This window comes from Oryx dammah, unplaced genomic scaffold (assembly GCF_014754425.2).
Source record: "Oryx dammah isolate SB20612 unplaced genomic scaffold, SCBI_Odam_1.1 HiC_scaffold_24, whole genome shotgun sequence".
In the NCBI taxonomy this organism is placed as follows: domain Eukaryota; kingdom Metazoa; phylum Chordata; class Mammalia; order Artiodactyla; family Bovidae; genus Oryx; species Oryx dammah.
The window spans coordinates 45787870-45806918 of NW_024070208.1; positions in this window are offsets into that span (position 1 = coordinate 45787870).

Sequence of the window (19049 nt, forward strand, 5' to 3'; positions counted from 1 at the left end):
AATAATCTGGAGTATAAAAGTGTCCATAGCAAGCTATGAACATTTCTAACATTTTGGGAGGACCTAAAAGGCCATGTGCTTGTGTAGGGATATGTGCATGCCCAGGAAAATTTATTTTTCTCTGACTCTGATGCTATACACATGCTAGAAGTGAAGGCTGAGGCAGAGTTGTAAACTGCCAGAGCATGGAAATCATGTCTGAATACACACTGAGACCCCATGCAAAGAGTGGGAGATTTATTGGCTCAAGGTATTTCAGGAAGTGTCTGTTCAATTATCACCTGACCGCTAAGCTTTCAAACAGAAACTTCTAGCAGCTGCACATGACAAAGAATACAGATTGTGAAGAACTGCTATAAGAATGTCATCCAGCAAATAAATATCAACAAGAGTAACAGCACTGAAAACAAATCCCAGGAGCGGGAAGAACAGACTTCCACTATTGCCCAACTGTATTATTAAAAATGCCCAGTCCCCAACAAATAATAAGGATACATGAAAAGAAAAAAAAAAGCCATGGCTTATATGTGAGAATATAGAATAGAAATTGTCCCTGAGGAAGCTCAGGTTGGAATTACTAGACAAAGACTTTATGTACAAACACTAAAATATACCATATATAAAGAGTTAAAGTATGAGAATAAAGTCTCACCAAATATAAAGTATCAATAAAGAGGTAGAAATTATAATAAAGGATAAAATAGAAGTTCTGAAATTGAAAAGGCATCTTAAATTGAAGAAAGTGGGGAAAACCACTAGACCATTCAGGTATGACCTAAATCAAATCCCTTATGATTATGCAGTGGAAGTGACAAATATATTTAAGGGACTAGATATGATAGACAGAGTGCCTGATGAACTATAGACGGAGGTTTGTGACACTGTACAGGACACAGGGATCAAGACTATCCTCAAGAAAAAGAAATGCAAAAAAGCAAAATGGCTTTCTGAGGAGTCCTTACATATAGCTCTGAAAAGAAAAGAAGTGAAAGGCAAAGGAGAAAAGGAAAGATATACCCATTGAATGCAGAGTTCCAAAGAATAGCACATAGAGATAAGAAAGGCTTCCTCAGTTATCAGTGCAAAGAAATAGAGGATAACAATAGAATGGGAAAGACTAGAGATATTAGAGATACCAAGGGAACATTTCATGCAAAGATGGGCTCATTAAAGGACAGAAATGCAAAAGCAGAAGATATTAAGAAGAGGTGGCTAGAATACACAGAAGAACTGTACAAAAAAGATCTTCACGACCAAGATAATCACGATGGTGTGATCACTCACCTAGAGCCAGACATCCTGAAATGTGAAGTCAAGTGGGCCTTAGAAAGCATCACTATGAACAAAGCTAGTGGAGGTAATGGAATTCCAGTTGAGCTGTTTCAAATCCTGAAAGATGATGCTGTGAAAGTGCTGCACTCAATATGCCAGCAAATTTAGAAAACTCAGCAGTGGCCACGGGACTGGAAAAGGTCAGTTTTCATTCCAATCCCAAAGAAAAGCAATGTCAATAAATGATCAAACTATCGCAAAATGGCACTCATCTCACACGCTAGTAAAGTAATGCACAAAATTCTCCAAGCCAGGCTTCAACAGTACATGAACCATGAAATTCCAGATGTTCAAGCTGGTTTTTGAAAAGGCAGAGAAACCAGAGACCAAATTGCCAACATCAATTGGATCATCGAAAAAGCAAGAGAGTTCCAGAAAAAAACATCTACTTCTGCTGTATTGAATATGTCAAAGCCTTTGACTGTGTGGATCACAACAAACAGTGGAAAATTCTGAAGGAGCTGGGAATACCAGATCACCTGACCTGTTTCTTGAGAAATCTGTCAGGAAGAAACAGTTAGAGCTGGACGTGGAACAATAGACTGGTTCCAAATTGGGAAAGGAGTATATCAGGGCTGTATATTGTCATGCTGCTTATTTAATTTATATGCAGAGTATATCATGAGAAATGGGCTGGACAAAGTACAAGCTGGAATCAAGATTGCTGGGAGAAATATCAATAACCTCAGATATGCAGATGACACCACGCTTATGGCAGAAAGCGAAGAACTAAAGAGCCTCTTGATGAGCGTGAAAGAGGAGAGTGAAAAAGCTGGTTTAAAGCTCAACATTCAGAAAATGAAGATCATGGCATCTGGTCCCATCACTTCATGGCAAATAGATGGGGAAACAGTGGCTAACTTTATTTTGGGGGGCTCCAAATCACTGCAGATGGTGACTACAACCATGAAATTCAAAGATGCTTATTCCTTGGAAGGAAAGTTATGACCAATCTAGATAGCATATTAAAAAGCAGAGACATTACTTTGCCATCAAAGGTCCATCTAGTCAAGGCTATGGTTTTTCCAGTAGTCATGTATGGATGTGAGAGTTGGACTATAAAGAAAGTTGAATGCTGAAGAATGGATGCTTTGGAACTGTGAGGTTGGAGAGGACTCTTGAGAGTCCCTTAGATTGCTAGGAGATCCACCCAGTTCACCCTAAAAGAGATTAGTCCTGAGTATTCATTGAAAGGACTGATGTTAAAACTGAAACTCCAATACTTTCATCACCTGATGCGAAGAACTGACTCGTTTGTAAAGACCCTGATGCTGGGAAAGATTGAGGGCAGGAGGAACAGGGGACGACAGAGTTTATTGTAAACTCCGGGAGTTTGTGATGGACAGCGAGGCCTGACGTGCTGCGGTCCATGTGGTGGCAAAGTATCAGACATGACCGAGCAACTGGACTTGACTGAACTGAACCCAAATGAAAAATTCAGTAGAGGGCATGGTAAGCCAGATGAAAGAACCAGTGACCTTGAAAATGGGTCAAATGAAATTTTCTAGTCTGAAAAACTGAAAGAAAAAAAAAAAAAACCTGAAGAAAAATGAAAAGAGATCTGGGGAATATCATGAGAGTACTAACGTATGCACAGTAGTAGTCCCGGGAAAGAAAAAAGGGAACAGAAAGAATATTTGCGGAAATAATATCCCAATTTTCCCAGATACCATGAAAAATAGTAATATGCATAGCCAACAAGCTCAATAAAGTGTAAGTAGGGTAAACTCAAAGAAAGTGGCACCTTTGCCATGATTCTCATATGACAGTACAATTTATTACTCAGGAACAAAAGTTTCTGGATTTTTGCAAACTTCAGGCAGTGTACACTATGTAGGAAAAAGTGAAGTTACTCTCATAAACTTTCCCTGGTTCTAGTAACTTATAAACAGCAAGAAAAACTAGATGCAGCAATAAAGGAACAGTCACGTTGACAAAAAGAGAAACAAGAAAGAGAATTTTCATGAAGTTGAAGAAAAGACTTTGAACAAGTTGATAATACTAAAAAGTGTTAAGTGCAGTGAAATCTGTTTCACCTGTCCAACCTTTTACTATAGAGAGATATGGCCTTATTTGTAGATATATTTGTAATAGAATTTTATGATGGCTTATACATGTCAGAAATAATGAAATTCATCTCTTCTGAGAAACGTTTTGCCTACATGTAGTCTCAGATTACATGAGATTCAACTTCAAATTCCTTGAAATATATCACTTTTATAACTAGCTTTCAGTTAAAAATCTAGAAAGTAAGCAAGCTGTTAAGTAGCAATGGCATCATCTCTAATCCATGTAAATACTTAGAATTCAGAAATACAAGGCTCTGAACTTTAGACTGCACTAAAGGGTCATCCTTATGTCAGATTACTTTAAAATTATTTGTAAATTGTTCATTTAAAAAAATATGTAAAACAAGATTTGCTGTCAGAGTTCTTGAGCTCAACTTAGAATACGTTGACTTGATCATAAAACAGGTTGGTAAATTGATCACAATTTATCATCCGTGGAAAGTACTAAATTTTTTTCAGTCCATGATATTTATGTGTACACCCTCCTCCCTATATAAATGTGTTAAATATAATCTAAATTGTATTGCCAAATATATATATATATATTTTCTTTCTATAGCTCTCCTGGGAGTAATGGTATGTCCTCATTTCATTGACTCCCATAGTGAAGAGCAAGAATGTGCGTTGAGGATGTGTCTGAATGAAAAATTTGATAGTTTTAGCCCACTCTATTACGATTGGAAAAAAAGTCCTCAATTTTTTTTAAGTTGTGCTGTTTTTACTAAAAACACCCCAACTTTGGACTTAAAAAAATAAAATGTTTGAAAATATCAGGCAGGAAAACAAGATAGGTGACTGTCCCTGCCATGTTTGGGTAGCCTCAGTTTCCTGTGCTGTCAGCTCACTGCAGGAGGAATGCACGCAGTCTCACTGAAAAGAGGACTTGTAAAAGAGAATCCTGTGGGAAAACATGCAAAATATAAAAATCTGAGAAATAAACCACTGCTTCATTTGATTTGGCTTAATATTTCTCTCTGGTTGATAATTATAGTGATTGTTATCTTACAAGTTTAAGATTCACAAGTTCTTGACTAAACACTTTACCTTTTCTTAACAATATGGCCTAGATGTTAATGCCACTAAAATACATGAAATCATTCTGATTTTCAAGAATGGGGAAGTCACTATAGAATTTAAGAGTTTATTTTCTTACACATTCCAGTGACTCCGTCTGTGTTTATACATTTGGAATAGTTTTGGATAAAATTATTTAGGCTCAGACATAAAATCTAACATCTGATCACTATATCCCTGATCACCTGTATGCCTAAAAATGATTTCTGACAGGTTTGGTTTAACTTCACCAAATCTGTCATAGATATGTGTTAGCTCATTTAGGCCATCCAAGTGCTGTTACAAAAAAAAAAAGAAGAAGAACTACTGGATTTATGCTGGGGGACATTTTCCTCTGAAATAAATAATATACTTTTTAAACCATGAAATTCAGATATATTTTATTTGTACTGAAATAAATATCCTCACGTCTCATAGTATCAAAGATCCTCTCGTTCTCTAGCCTGAAATATGATAGTGAAAGTGAAAGCAGCTCAGTCCTGTCTGACTCTTTGTGACCTCAGAACTATACATCCATGAAATTCTCTGGGCCAGAATACTAGAGTGAGTAGCCTTTCCCTTCTCCAGGGGATCTTCCCAATCCAGGGATTGAACCCAGGTCTCCCACATTGCAGGTGGATTCTTTACCAACTGAGCCACAAGGGAAGCCCAAGAATGCTAAAGTGAGCAGCCTATCCCTTCCTCAGGGGAACTTCCCAGTACAGGAATCGAGCCAGGGTCTCCTACATTGCAAATGGATTATTTCCCAACTGAGTTATTAGCCTGAAATATACTATGTGTCCAAATTCTTTAGTCTCAACCACCATCTCAACATACTTCACCTTTGAATGCTTCCTTTCACCCATTATTTCCTCCCAGGCCCACTAAAATCACTGTTTCCTGGGTGTGTGGAGGTTTTTCACAGGTTCATTGCTCTGACTCATGCTTTTCCACTGTCCAGGATGGCCTTCCTGTCTGTTACTCAATCTTCATCAAATACTTATGAAATCTTCTTTACATCTATCAGGCAAGGTAATTTGTGTGTCTAGGACTTTTTATAAATGTCTGCAGACACCACAGACAGGACGAAAGTTTACAATTTCAGGTAACCTTAGGACGCTAAAGTGGAGGAACTCTGGTCTCCTCATTATAGGACCAAAGCCAAGAAAGTATCCTCATGATGATGATTGTCTTCAACACCCCTCAATTATTTTACTCTCTCTTCCTCAAAGGGAAGAACCTTCATGCTGTCCCTTAGATATTTTGTGTCTCCCACCACAGAGGTCCAACCAAATCTTTTTAGCCTTGGATCTTCCATGCACCAGACTTAGGACTCTTTTGCAATCAATATTTCTTTAAAGTTCTAAGTTCCTCAGAGTCTTGTTTTGTGCTGGGTGATGGCCAGTTAGTCCTTTATATTATAAAGGATATTTCTGATAATTTGTTAATGAACATTCTTGGGTTAAGTGAGACAAACAACAGCACAATGCTCAGCAGATTCATTTTAAGCTTCAGGGTCCTTCACTTGATTGAGATCCTTCCAATACCCTGGAAAGATCCCTAGTAGGGTATTAACATGGTCATATGCTTTTGTAAGTTTGCCAAAGGAAGTTATTTTAACTGTAACCAAATATGACCACTGAAATTTACCCGCTATTAAACTTCTCATGTTGGGTGCTTCTAAGGTTGCTGCAGAATACTTTTGGAATCTGGATAAGAGGAAATTGTATTAATAATACATAAGTTTCATTTACGATCACCAAGGCATGGAAGCAACCTAAATGTCCACTGAAAGATGAAAAGAAGATGTGGTATATATACACAATGGAATACTACTCAACTATAAAAAAAGAGTGAAATAATCCCATTTGTAGTATCATGGATACACCTATGAAGACCTACAAGACCTTCTATAACTAACACCCAAAAAAGATGTCCTTTTCATTATAGCAGACTGGAATGCTAAAGTAGGAAGTCAAGAAACACCTGGAGTAACAGGCAAATTTGGCCTTGGAGTACAGAATGAAGCAGGGGAAAAGCTAATAGACTTTTGCCAAAACACACACACACACACACACACACTGGTCATAGCAAACACCAACTTCCAACAACACAAGAGAAGACTATACACATAGACATCACCAGATGATCAATACCATAATCAGATTGATTATATTCTTTGAAGCCAAAGATTGAGAAGGTCTACACAGTCAGCAAAAAAAAAAAAAAAAGACCTGGAGCAGACTGTGGCTCAGATCATGAATACCTTACTGCCAAATTCAGACTTAAATTGAAGAAAGTAGGGAAAACCACTAGACCATTCATGTATGACCTAAATCAAATCCCTTACTATTATACAGTGAGTTGAGAAATATATTCAAGGGATTAGATCTGACAGACAGAGTGCCTGAAGATCTATGGATGGAAGTTCATGACATTATACAAAAGACAGGGATCAAGACCATCCCCAAGAAAAAGAAATGCAAAAAAGCAAAATGGCTGTCTGAGGCAGTCTGACAAACAACTATGAAGAAGAGTGAAAAGCAAAGGAGAAAAGGAAAGATATGCCCATTTAAATGCGGAGTTCCAAAGAATAGCAAGGAGAGATAAGAAAACCTTCCTCGGTGATCACTGCAAAGAAATAGAGGAAAACAGGAAAATGGGAAAAACTAGAAATCTTTTAAAGAAAATTAGAAATACCAAGGGAACATTTTGTGCAAAAATGGGCAAAATAAAGGACAGAGATGGTATGGGCCTAACAAAAGCAGAAGATATTAAGAAGAAGTGGCAAGAATACACAGAAGAACTGTACAAAAAAGATCTTCATGACCCAGATAATCATGATGGTATGATCACTCACCTAGAGCCAGACATCCTGGAATGTGAAGTCAAGTGGGCCTTAGAAAGCATCACTACGAACAAAGCTAGTGGAGGTGATGGAATTCCAGTGGAGCTAGTTGAAATCCTAAAAGATGATGCTGTGAAAATGTTACACTGAATATGCCAGCAAATTTGGAAAACTCAGCAGTGGCCACAGGACTGGAAAAGGTCAGTTTTCATTCCAATCCCAAAGAAAGGAAATACTAAAGAATGCTCAAACTACTGCACAATTGCACTCATCTCAAATGCTAGTAAAGTAATGCTCAAAATTCTCCAAGCCAAGCTTCAACAATACATGAACCGTAAACTTCCAGATGTTCAAGCTGGAATTAGAAAAGGCAGAGGAACCAGGGATCAAATTGCCAACATCTGCTGGATCATGAAAAAAAGCAAGAGAGTTCCAGAAATACATCTACTTCTGCTTTATTGACTATGCCAAAGCCTTTGACTGTGTGGATCACAACAAACTGTGGAAAATTCTGAAAGAGATGGGAATACCAGATCACCTGACCTGCCTCTTGACAAACGTGTATGCAGATCAGGAAGCAACAGTTAGAACTGGACATGGAAAAATAAACTGGTTTCCAAGATTGCTGGGAGAAATATCAATAACCTCAGATATGCAGATGATACCACCCTTATGGCAGAAAGAGAAGAGGAACTAAAAAGCCTCTTGATGAAAGTAAAAGAGGAGAGTGAAAAAGCTGGCTTAAAGCTCAACATTCAGAAAACGAAGATCATGGCATCCGGTCCCCTCACTCCATGGGAAATAGATGGGGAAACAGTGGAAACAGTGTCAGACTTTATTTTGGGGGGCTCCAAAATCACTGCAGATGGTGACTGCAGCCATGAAATTAAAAGATGCTTACTCCTTGGAAGAAAAGTTATGAGCAACCTAGATAGCATATTGAAAAGCAGAGACATTACTTTACCAACTAAGGTCCGTCTAGTCAAGGCTATGGTTTTTCCTGTGGTCATGTATGGATGTGAGAGTTGGACTGTGAAGAAGGCTGAGCACCGAAGAACTGATGCTTTTGAACTGTGGTTTTGGAGAAGACTCTTGAGAGTCCCTTGGACTGCAAGGAGACCCAACCAGTCCATTCTGAAAGAGACCAACCCTGGGATTTCTTTGGAAGGAATGATACTAAAGCTGAAACTCCAGTACTTTGGCCACCTCATGCAAAGAGTTGACTCATTGGAAAAGACTTTGATGCTGGGAGGGATTGGGGACAGGAGGAGAAGGGGACGACCGAGGATGAGATGGCTAGATGGCATTACTGACTTGATGGACGCAAGTCTGAGTGAACTCCGGGAGTTGGTGATGGACAGGGAGGCCTGGCGTGCTGCGATTCATGGGGTTGCAAAGAGTCGGACACAACTGAACAACTGAACTGAACTGAACTGAAATAGGGAAAGGAGTGTCAAGGCTGTATGTTGTCACCTTGTTTATTTAACTTAAATGCAGAGTACATCATGAGAAATCCTGGGCTGGATGAAACACAAGCTGGAATCAAGATTGCCAGGAAAATGTCAATAACCTCAGATATGCAGATGACAACACCCTTATGGCAGAAAGTGAAGAAGACCTAAAGAGCGTCTTGATGAAAGTGAAAGAGGAGAGTGAAAAAGTTGGCTTAAAGTTGAACATTCAGAACCCAAAGATGGAATCTGGTCCCATCACTTCTTGGCAAAAAATGGTGGAAACGGTGACAGACTTTATTTTGGGGGGATCCAAAACCACTGTAGACGGTGACTGCAGCCTTGAAATTAAAAGATACTTACTCCTTGAAAGAAAAGTTATGACCAACCTAGAGAGCATATTAAAAAGCAGAGACATTACTTTGCCCACAAAAGTGTATCTAGTTAAAGCTACGGTTTTTCCAGTAGTCATATGGATGTGAGAGATGGACCATAAAGAAACTTGAGTACCAAATAATTGTTACTTTTGAACTGTGGTATTGGAGAAGACTCTTGAGAGTCCCTTGGACTGCAAGGAAATCCAACCAGCCCATCCTAAAGGAGATCAGTCCTGGGTGTTCATTGGTAGGACTGATTTTGAAGCTGAAACTCCAATACTTTGGCCACCTGATGCAAATAACTGACTCCTTGGAAAAGACTCTGATGTTGGGGAAGATTTAAGGCAGGAGGAGAAGGGGACAACAGAGGATGAGATGGTTGGATGGCATCACTGACTCAATGAACATGAGTTTGAGTAAACTCCAGGAGTTGGTGATGGACCAGGAGGCCTGGAATGCTGCAATCCATGAGGTAACAAAGATTTGGACATGACTGAGCAACTGAACTGAACTGAATACACCTAGAGACTAAATGAAGTAAGTTATAAAGAGAAGGTCAGACACCAGACAATATCACTTATGTGTGGAATCTAAAATTTAACACAACTTACATTTAAAACAGAAACAGTTTCACAGACATTGAAAACCAGTTCTGACTCTTTGCGACCCCATAGACTGTAGTCTACCAGGCTCCTCTGTCCATGGGATTTTCCAGGCAATAGTACTGGAGTGGATTGCCATTTCCTTCTCCAGGGAGTTTATAATTACCAAAGGATAAAGGTATAGGAGGGAGGGATAAATTAATAATTTGAGATTAGCAGATACAAACTACTATACATAAACAACAATGTCCTAATATGTAGCACAGGTTGATAGTCAATATATTCTAATGATGTATAATGAAAAAAATTTTAAAAGAATATGCTCTATCTATCTATACACATACCTTGATCTAATTTTTTTTTTCTTTTTCTTAGGGTGAACTCTTCATGTAGTATAGGCTTCTGTTCCACAAAACATGATATATGTGTGCCTAATTGCCCAGTCATGTCTGACTCTTTGCAACCCCTTGGATTCCTCTGTTCATGGGATTTTCCTGGCAAGAATACTGAAGTGGATTTCCATTTCCTCCTCCAGGCGATCTTCCTCACCCAGGGGTCAAACCCTGGGGTCAAATCTGAATAAAATATGGACTTTTGCTAATTATAATGTCTTAATATTGGTACATGAGTTTTAACAAATGCACTGTACAGGTATTAGATGTTAATAACAGAAAAAGCAGTGGAAGTTCTATAAGAAATCTATTACCATTTTGCAACTTTTCTGAAAATCTTCATAAAAAGCTTATTTAAAGAAACATAAACAAGAATCCAACAACATATTTAAAGGATCATATCTCATGACCAAGTGGGATTTATCCTAGGGACACAAGGATTTGTTAAGATATGAAAATCAATCAGTGTGACACACCATATTAACAAATTGAAGGATAAAACCCATATGATAATCTCAATAGATGCAGAAAAAAACTTTTGATGAAATTCAACACACATTTATGATTTAAAAAAACTCTCTAGAAAGAAGGCATAGAGGGAACCTACCTCCACATAATCAATGCTATATATGACAAACACACAGTAAACATTATTCTCAATGGTGATAAACTGAAGGCATTGCCTCTAAAATCAGAAATAAGCCCAGAGTATTCAGTCTTGCCACTATTATTCAATATAGTTTTGGAAGTCCTAGCCAGGGCAATCAGAGAAGAAAAATAAGTAAATAAATAAAAGGAATCTAGGTTGGAAAAGAAGAAGTAAAACCCTCTGTTTCCAGACAACATGATACTGTACATAGAAATTCCTAACGATACAATCAGAAAATTACAAGAGCTAACCAACAAACTTAACAAAGCCACAGGATCCAAAACCAATACACAGAAATCTTTTGCATTCTTATATACTAACAATAAAAGATCAGAAAGAGAAATTAAGGAAATAATCCCATTCACCATTACAAGAATAATATACCTAGGAATAAACCTACTTAAGGAGACAAAATACCTGTATGCAGAAAACTATAAGACACTGATGAAAGTAGTCAAAAATGACACAAGCTGATGGACAGATACACCATGTTCTTGGATTGTAAGAATCAGTATTGTGAAAATGACTATACTACCCAAAGCAATCTAAAGATTCAGTGAAATCCCTATCAAATTACCAATGACAATTTTCACAGAACCAGAACAAGATTTTAAAATTTGTATGGAGACACAAAAGACTCTGAAAAGTCAAAACAATCTTGAGAAATAAAATTAGAGCTGGAGTTATCAAGCTCCCTGTCCTAAGACTATACTACAAAGTTACAATAATCAAGACAGTATCGTATTGGCACAAAAATAGAAATATAGATTAATGGAGCAGGATAGAAAGCCCCTCTGGGGCTTTTTTATACCCACCTACCTATGAGTACCTTACCTTTGACAAAGGAGGCAGGAATATACAATGTAGAAAAGACAGTCTTTTCAATAAGTGGCACTAGAAAAACTGGACAGCTACATGTAAAATAATGAAATTAGAACAGTTCTTAACCCATGCACAAAAATAAACTCAAGACAGATGAAGGCCTAAATGTAAGGCCAGACACTATAAAACACTTAGAGGAAGACAAAGGCAGAACACTGCTGCTGCTGCTGCTGTCGTTTCAGTCATGTGTGACTCTGTGCGACCCCATAGATGGCAGCCCACCAGGCTCCCCCATCCCTGGGAGTCTCCAGGCAAGAACACTAGAGTGGGCAACACTATTTGACATAAATTGCACACAGCAAGATCATCTTTGACTCACCTCCTAGAATAATAAAAATAAAATAAAATAAAATAAACAAAACTCAAAGCTTTTTCACAGCAAAGGAAACCATAAACCAGATGAAAAGACCATGCTCAGAATGGGAGAGATAACTGCAAATGAAGCAACTGACAAAGGATTAATCTCTAAAATACATAGGCAGCTCATGTAGCTCAATATTAGAAAAACAAACAACTCAATCAAAAATGGGCAGAAGCACTAAACAGACATTTCTCCAAAGAAGACAACAGATAGCCACAAATATATGAAAAGATGTTCAAGATGACTCATTGTTAGAGAAATGCAAATAAAAACTGTAACGAGATATCATATCATACCAGCCAAAAAGGCCATCATCTAAAATATACAAACAATAAATTCTGGAGAGGATATAAAAAAAATAATAATCCTCTGGCACTGTTGGTGGGAAAGTAAACTGATACAGTCACTATGCAAAAACAGTATGGGGGCTCCTTAAAACACTAAAAATGGAGCTAATATATGACACAGCAGTTCCACTACTGGCATACGCCCTGAGAAAACCATAATTCAAAAAGATACATGTACCACACACTATTTACAATTGCCAAGACATGGAAGCAACCTAAATGTCCACTGACAGATGAATGGATAAAGAAGTTGTGGGACATATATACAATGGAATGTTACTCAGTCACAAAAAGGAACAAAATTGTATTATTTGTAATGGTATGGATCTCCCTATAGACTGTCATACAGAGTGAAGTAAATCAGAAAAAGAAAAACAAATATTAACACATTTAATCTTGGATATGCAGATGATGCCACCCTTACAGCAGGAAGTGAAGAGGAACTAAAGAGCCTCTTGATGAAGGTGAAAGAGGAGAGTGAAAAATGTTGGCTTAAAACCAAACATTCAAAAAACTAAGATCTTGGCATCTGGTCTCATCAGTTCATGGCAAATAGATGGGAAAAAAATGAAAACAGTGACAAACTTTATTTTCTTGGGCTCCAAAATCAGTGTGGATGGTGACTGTGGGCATAAAATTAAGACACTTGCTCCTTGAAAATAAAGCTATGGCAAAACTATACAGCATATTAAAAAGCAGAGACATTACTTTGTTGACAAAGATCTGAAGTGTCAAAGCTATGGTTTTTCCAATAGTTATATATAAATGAGAGAGTTGGACCATAGGGAAGGCCAAGTACCAAAGAATTGATGCTTTTGAACTGTGGTGTTGGAAAAGATTCTTGCGAGTACCCTAGTCAATCCTAAAGGAAATCAACCCTGAATATTCATGGGAAGGATTGATGCTGAAGCTGAAATTCCAATACTTTGGCCACCTGATGGGAAAAGCTGACTCATTGGAAAGGACTCTGATGCTGGGAAAGATTTGAAAGCAGGAGGAGAAGAGGACAACAAGGGTGAGATGGTTGGATGGCATCACCGACTCAATGGACATGAGTTTGAGGAAGCTCCAGGAGATGGTGGATGACAGGGAAGGCTGATGTGCTGCAATCCATTGAGAAGCAAAGAGTTGGACACGACTGAGTGACTCAAAAACAACAACACATTTATATGGAATCTAGAAAAAAGTAATTCCTGTCCTAATTGCAGGACAGGAATAGAGACACAGGTGTAGCTAAATGTAGCTAATGGATATGTGGATACACAGGAAGGGAGGGGAAGATGAGTAGCACTGACTTATATACACTACCATGTGTAGAATAAATAGCTAGTGCGAAGCTACTATAAGAAACAAAGAGCTCAGTTCCGTGCTTTGTGATGACCTAGAGGGGTGAGATGAGGAGATGGAAGGGAGGTCTCAAAAGGGAGTAGATATAGGTATACATATAACTGATTCACGTTGTTGTACAGCAGAAAATAACACAATATTATGAAACAGTTATACTCCAACTAAAAATAAACACACACACACACAAAAGGAATGAGCTATTAAACCAGAAAAGACTTCAGTTCAGTTCAGTCGCTCAGTCGTGTCCGACTCTTTGCGACCCCATGAATCGCAGCATGCCAGGCCTCCCTGTCCATCACCAACTCCAGGAGTTCACTCAAACTCACGTCCATCAAGTCGGTGATGCCATCCAGCCATCTCATCCTCTGTCATCCCCTTCTCTTCCTGCCCCCAATCCCTCCCAGCATCAGAGTCTTTTCCAATGAGTCAACTCTTCGCATGAGACGGCCATAGAGATTTGGAGTTTCAGCTTTAGCATCACTCCTTCCAAAGAATACCCAGGACTGATCTCCTTTAGAATGGACTAGTTGGATCTCCTTGCAGTCCAAGGGACTCTCAAGAGTCTTCTACAACACCACAGTTCAAAAGCATCAATTCTTTGGCACTCAGCTTTCTTCACAGTCCAACTCTCACATCCATACACAACTACTGGAAAAACCATAGCCTTGCTAGAAGGACCTTTGTTGGCAAAGTAATGTCTCTGCTTTGAATATGCTATCTAGGTTGGCCATAACTTTTCTTTCAAGGAGTAACCATCTTTTAATTTCATGACTGCAATCACCATCTGCAGTGATTTTGGAGCCCCAAAAAATAAAGTCTGACACTGTTTCCACTGTTTCCCCAACTATTTCCCATGAAGTGAGGGTACCAGAAGCCATGATCTTAGTTTTCTGAATGTTGAGCTTTAAGCCAACTTTTTCACTCCCCTCTTTCACTTTCAGCAAGAGGTTTTTTAGTTCTTCTTCACTTTCTGCCATAAGGGTGGTGTCATCTACATATCTGAGGTTATTGTTATTTCGCCTGCCAATCTTGATTCCAGCTTGTGCCTCTTCCAGCCCAGCGTTTCTCATGATGTACTCTGCATAGAAGTTAAATAAGCAGGGTGACAATATACAGCCTTGATGCACTACTTTTCCTATTTGGAACCAGTCTGTTGTTCCACGTCCAGTTCTAACTGTTGCTTCCTGACCTGCATATAGGTTTCTCAAGAGGCAGGTCAGGTGGTCTGGTATTCCCATCTCTTTCAGAATTTTCCACAGTTTATTGTAATCCACACAGTCAAAGACTTTGGCATAGTCAGTAAAGCAGAAGTAGATGTATTTCTAGAACTCTCTTGCATTTTTGATGATCCAATGGATGTTGGCAATTTGATCCCTGATTCCTCTGCCTTTTCTAATTCCAGCTTGAACATCTGGAAGTTCACGGTTCATGTATTGTTGAAGCCTGGCTTGGAGAACTTTGAGCATTGATTTACTAGCGTGTGAGATGAGTACAATTGTGTGGTAGTTTGAGCATTCTTTGGCATTGCCTTTCTTTGGGATTGGAATGAAAACTGACCTTTTCCAGTCCTGTGGCCACTGTTGAGGTTTCCAAATTTGCTGGCATATTGAGTGCAAAATTTTCACAGCATCGTCTTTTAGGATTTGAAATAGCTCCACTGGAATGCCATCACCTCCACTAGCTTTGTTTGTAGTGATGCTTTCTAAGGCCCACTTGACTTCACATTCCAAGATGTCTGGCTCTAGATTAGTGATCACACCATCATGATTATCTGGGTCATAAAGATCTTTTTTGTACAGTTCTTCTGTGTATTCTTGCCACCTCTTCTTAATATCTTCTGCTTCTCTTAGGTCCATACGATTTCTGTCCTTTATCAAACCCATCTTTGCATGAAATGTTCCCTTGGTATCTCTAATTTTCTTGAAGAGATCTCTAGTCTTTCCTATTTGGTTGTTTCCTCTATTTCTTTGCTTTGTTCGCTGAGGAAAGCTTTCTTATCTCTCCTTGCTATTCTTTGGAACTCTGCATTCAGATGCTTATATCTTTCCTTTTCTCCTTTGCTTTTCACTTCTGTTCATTTCACAGCTATTTCTAAGGCCTCCCCAGACAGCCATTTTGCTTTTTTGCATTTCTTTTCCATGGGGATGGTCTTGATCCCTGTCTCCTGTACAATGTCACAAACTTCTGTCCATAGTTCATCAGACACTCTATCTATCAGATCTAGTCTCTTAAATCTATTTCTCACTTCCACTGTATAATCATAAGGGATTTGATTTAGGTCATACCTGAATGGTCTAGTGGTTTTCCCTACTTTCTTCAATTTAAGTCTGAATTGGGCAATAAGGAGTTCATGATCTGAGCCACAGTCAGCTCCCGGTTTTGTTTTTACTGACTGTATCAAGCTTCTCCATCTTTGGCTGCAAAGAATATAATCAATCCGATTTTGGTGTTGACCATCTGGTGGTGTCCATGTGTAGAGTCTTCTCTTGTGTTGTTGGAAGGGGGTGTTTGCTATGGCCAGTGCATTCTCTTGGCAAAACTCTATTAGCCTTTGCCCTGCTTCATTCCATACTCCAAGACCAAATTTGCCTGTTACTCCACATGTTTCTTGACTTCCTACTTTTTGCATTCCAGTCCCCTATAATGAAAAGGACCTCTTTTTTGGGTGTTAGTTCTAAAAGGTCTTGTAAGTCTTCATAGAACCATTCAACTTCAGCTTTTTCAGTGTTACTGGTTGGTGCATAGACTTGGATTACTGTGATATTGGATGGTTTGCCTTGGAAACGAACAGAGATCATTCTGTCATTTTTGAGATTGCATCCAAGTACTGCATTTAGGACAAAATACTTGGATAAACCTTAACTACATATTGCTAAGTGAAAAAAAAACAATCTATATAATCTATGATTTCAACTATGTGCCATTCTCAAAAAGATAAAACTACAGAGATAATAAACATACCAGTGGCAGCCATGGGTTCAGAGTCAGGGAGTAGGGTGGAATGGGTGAGGCACAAAGGCAATTTAGGGTGATGAAACTATTTTGTGTAATACCTTAGTAGTCAGTAAATGATATTATGCAATTGTCAAGCTTTTTTGAGATTTACAACACATGAACCTCAATATATACGATTAAAAAAATAATTTAGAAGACAGGATCCCAGCATTCCCAAGCAGTGAAGATTGCAATCTGAAAATCTAATATTATTGCAAATGAATCCTATGTAAACATAGTGAAAACGTTAGTCGCTCAGTTGCATCTGACCCTTTGCAAACCCATGGACTGTAGCCTGCCAGGCTCCTCTACCCTTGGGATTCTCCAGGCAAGAATACTGGAGTAGGTTGCCATTTCCTTCTCCAGGGGAACTTCCTGACCCAAGGATGAAACTTGGGTCTCCTGCATCCCAGGCAGATTTTCTATTGTCTGACCCATGAGGGAAGCTCAGATAGATGTAAATATAAGTTGGTAGTATATATACTTAACATGATGTCATTAAAATGACATTTTACTTCTCTGGTATTCTGCCTTAAAATTCATAAATCCAGTCTAATCTTGACAAAGAAAATCAGACAACTTTTGATAGAGGGTAATTCTATAAAATACTTGATCAGTAACTCTTCAGACAGTCAAGATCATCAGAAACAAGTAAATTCTGAGAGTCTATCATGGTCAAAAAAGCCTAAGGAGACAAAACAAAGAAATTTAATGTGATATTCTGGGTGAGATCCTTAAGCAAGGAAAAAAAAAGACTTTAGATTAAAAACTGGGCAATGTATTAAATTTGATGTACTAATGGATGGCATCGCTGACTCGATGGACATAAGTCTGAGTGAACTCCGGGAGTTGGTGATGGACAGGGAGGCCTGGCGTGCTGTGATTCATGGGTGGCAAAGAGTCAGACACGACTGAGTGACAGAACTGAACTGAACTGAACTGAATCATTATAAATGTACCATACTAATGCAAGATTTTAATAAGAGGGCAAACCTGGTAAGGGGCATATTGTCTTCTTAATTTTTCTGTAAGCTTAAAACTATTCTAAAAAATAAAATATCTCAAAGAAAAAATACAAACAAAAAGATTTTAAAAACTTTCTAATCATGATTTTCAGATCTTCAGTATATTGCAAATATAAATCAGTCAATTTATTTCCTTGTTAACAAAACTTTTTAGAATTGTGAAACAGCTATGATTTTCAATAGTTTTGGCTTCCCTGATAGCTCAGTGGTAAAGTATCTGCCTGTCAAGAAAGGAGACACAGGTTTGATCCTTGGGTAGAAAAGATTCCCTGGAGATGGAAGTAGCAACCACTCCAGTATTCTTGCCTGGGACAGTTCATGGGGTTGCAAAAGAGTCAGACACAACTTAGCAACTAAATAACAACTCAATAGCTCATATAAAATGTGTCTGCATATAAAAGCTAAATTCTCTCTACAATATTTAGTATTTTAAAAGTCAAAACTGAAGATTATATAAATAGTAAGAAGCAATTATGGATAAATGGATAGACAGATAAATGGACAGGAGACAGAAAAAATAATAAATTGATACAGATGATGAAGAATGTAATGAAATTTTAAAAATAATTTCATCATTCCATCTGTTTAAAAGTATAATTTCTACAAAAATGAATAGCTGATAGTAGATTTGCAAGCAACCTAGATGTCCATTGGCAGATGAATGGATAAGAAAGCTGTGGTACATATACACAATGGAATATTACTTAGCTATTAAAAATGCATTTGAATCAGTTCTAATGAGGTTGATGAAACTGGAGCCTATTATACAGAGTGAAGTAAGTCAGAAAGAAAAACACCAATACAGTATATTAACACATATATATGGAATTTAGAACAATGGTAACGATGACCCTATATGCAAGATAGCAAAAGAAAAACAGATGTAAAGAATAGACTTTTGGACTCTGGGAGAAGGTGAGGCTGGGATGATTTGAGAGAATAGCATTGAATCATGTATATTATCATATGTGAAACAGATCACCAGTCCAGGTTCGATGCATAAGACAAGGTGCTCAGGGCTGATGCACTGGGATGACCCTGAGGGATGGTATGGGAAGGAAGGTGGGAGAGAAGGTCAGGATGGGGAACACATGTACACCCATGGCTGATTCATGTCAAGGTATGGCAAAAACCACTACAACATTGTAAAGTAATTAGCCTCCAATTAAAATAAATAAATTAAAAAATAAATAAATAAAACTCCCCCAAAAACTAGAAACATCAAAGTATATCCACTAATAAGTGATCAATTTATTAAAGAAGCCTGAAGAAAAATCAGCCAATCGTTCAAACAAATTAACAGACACACAAACTTCCATA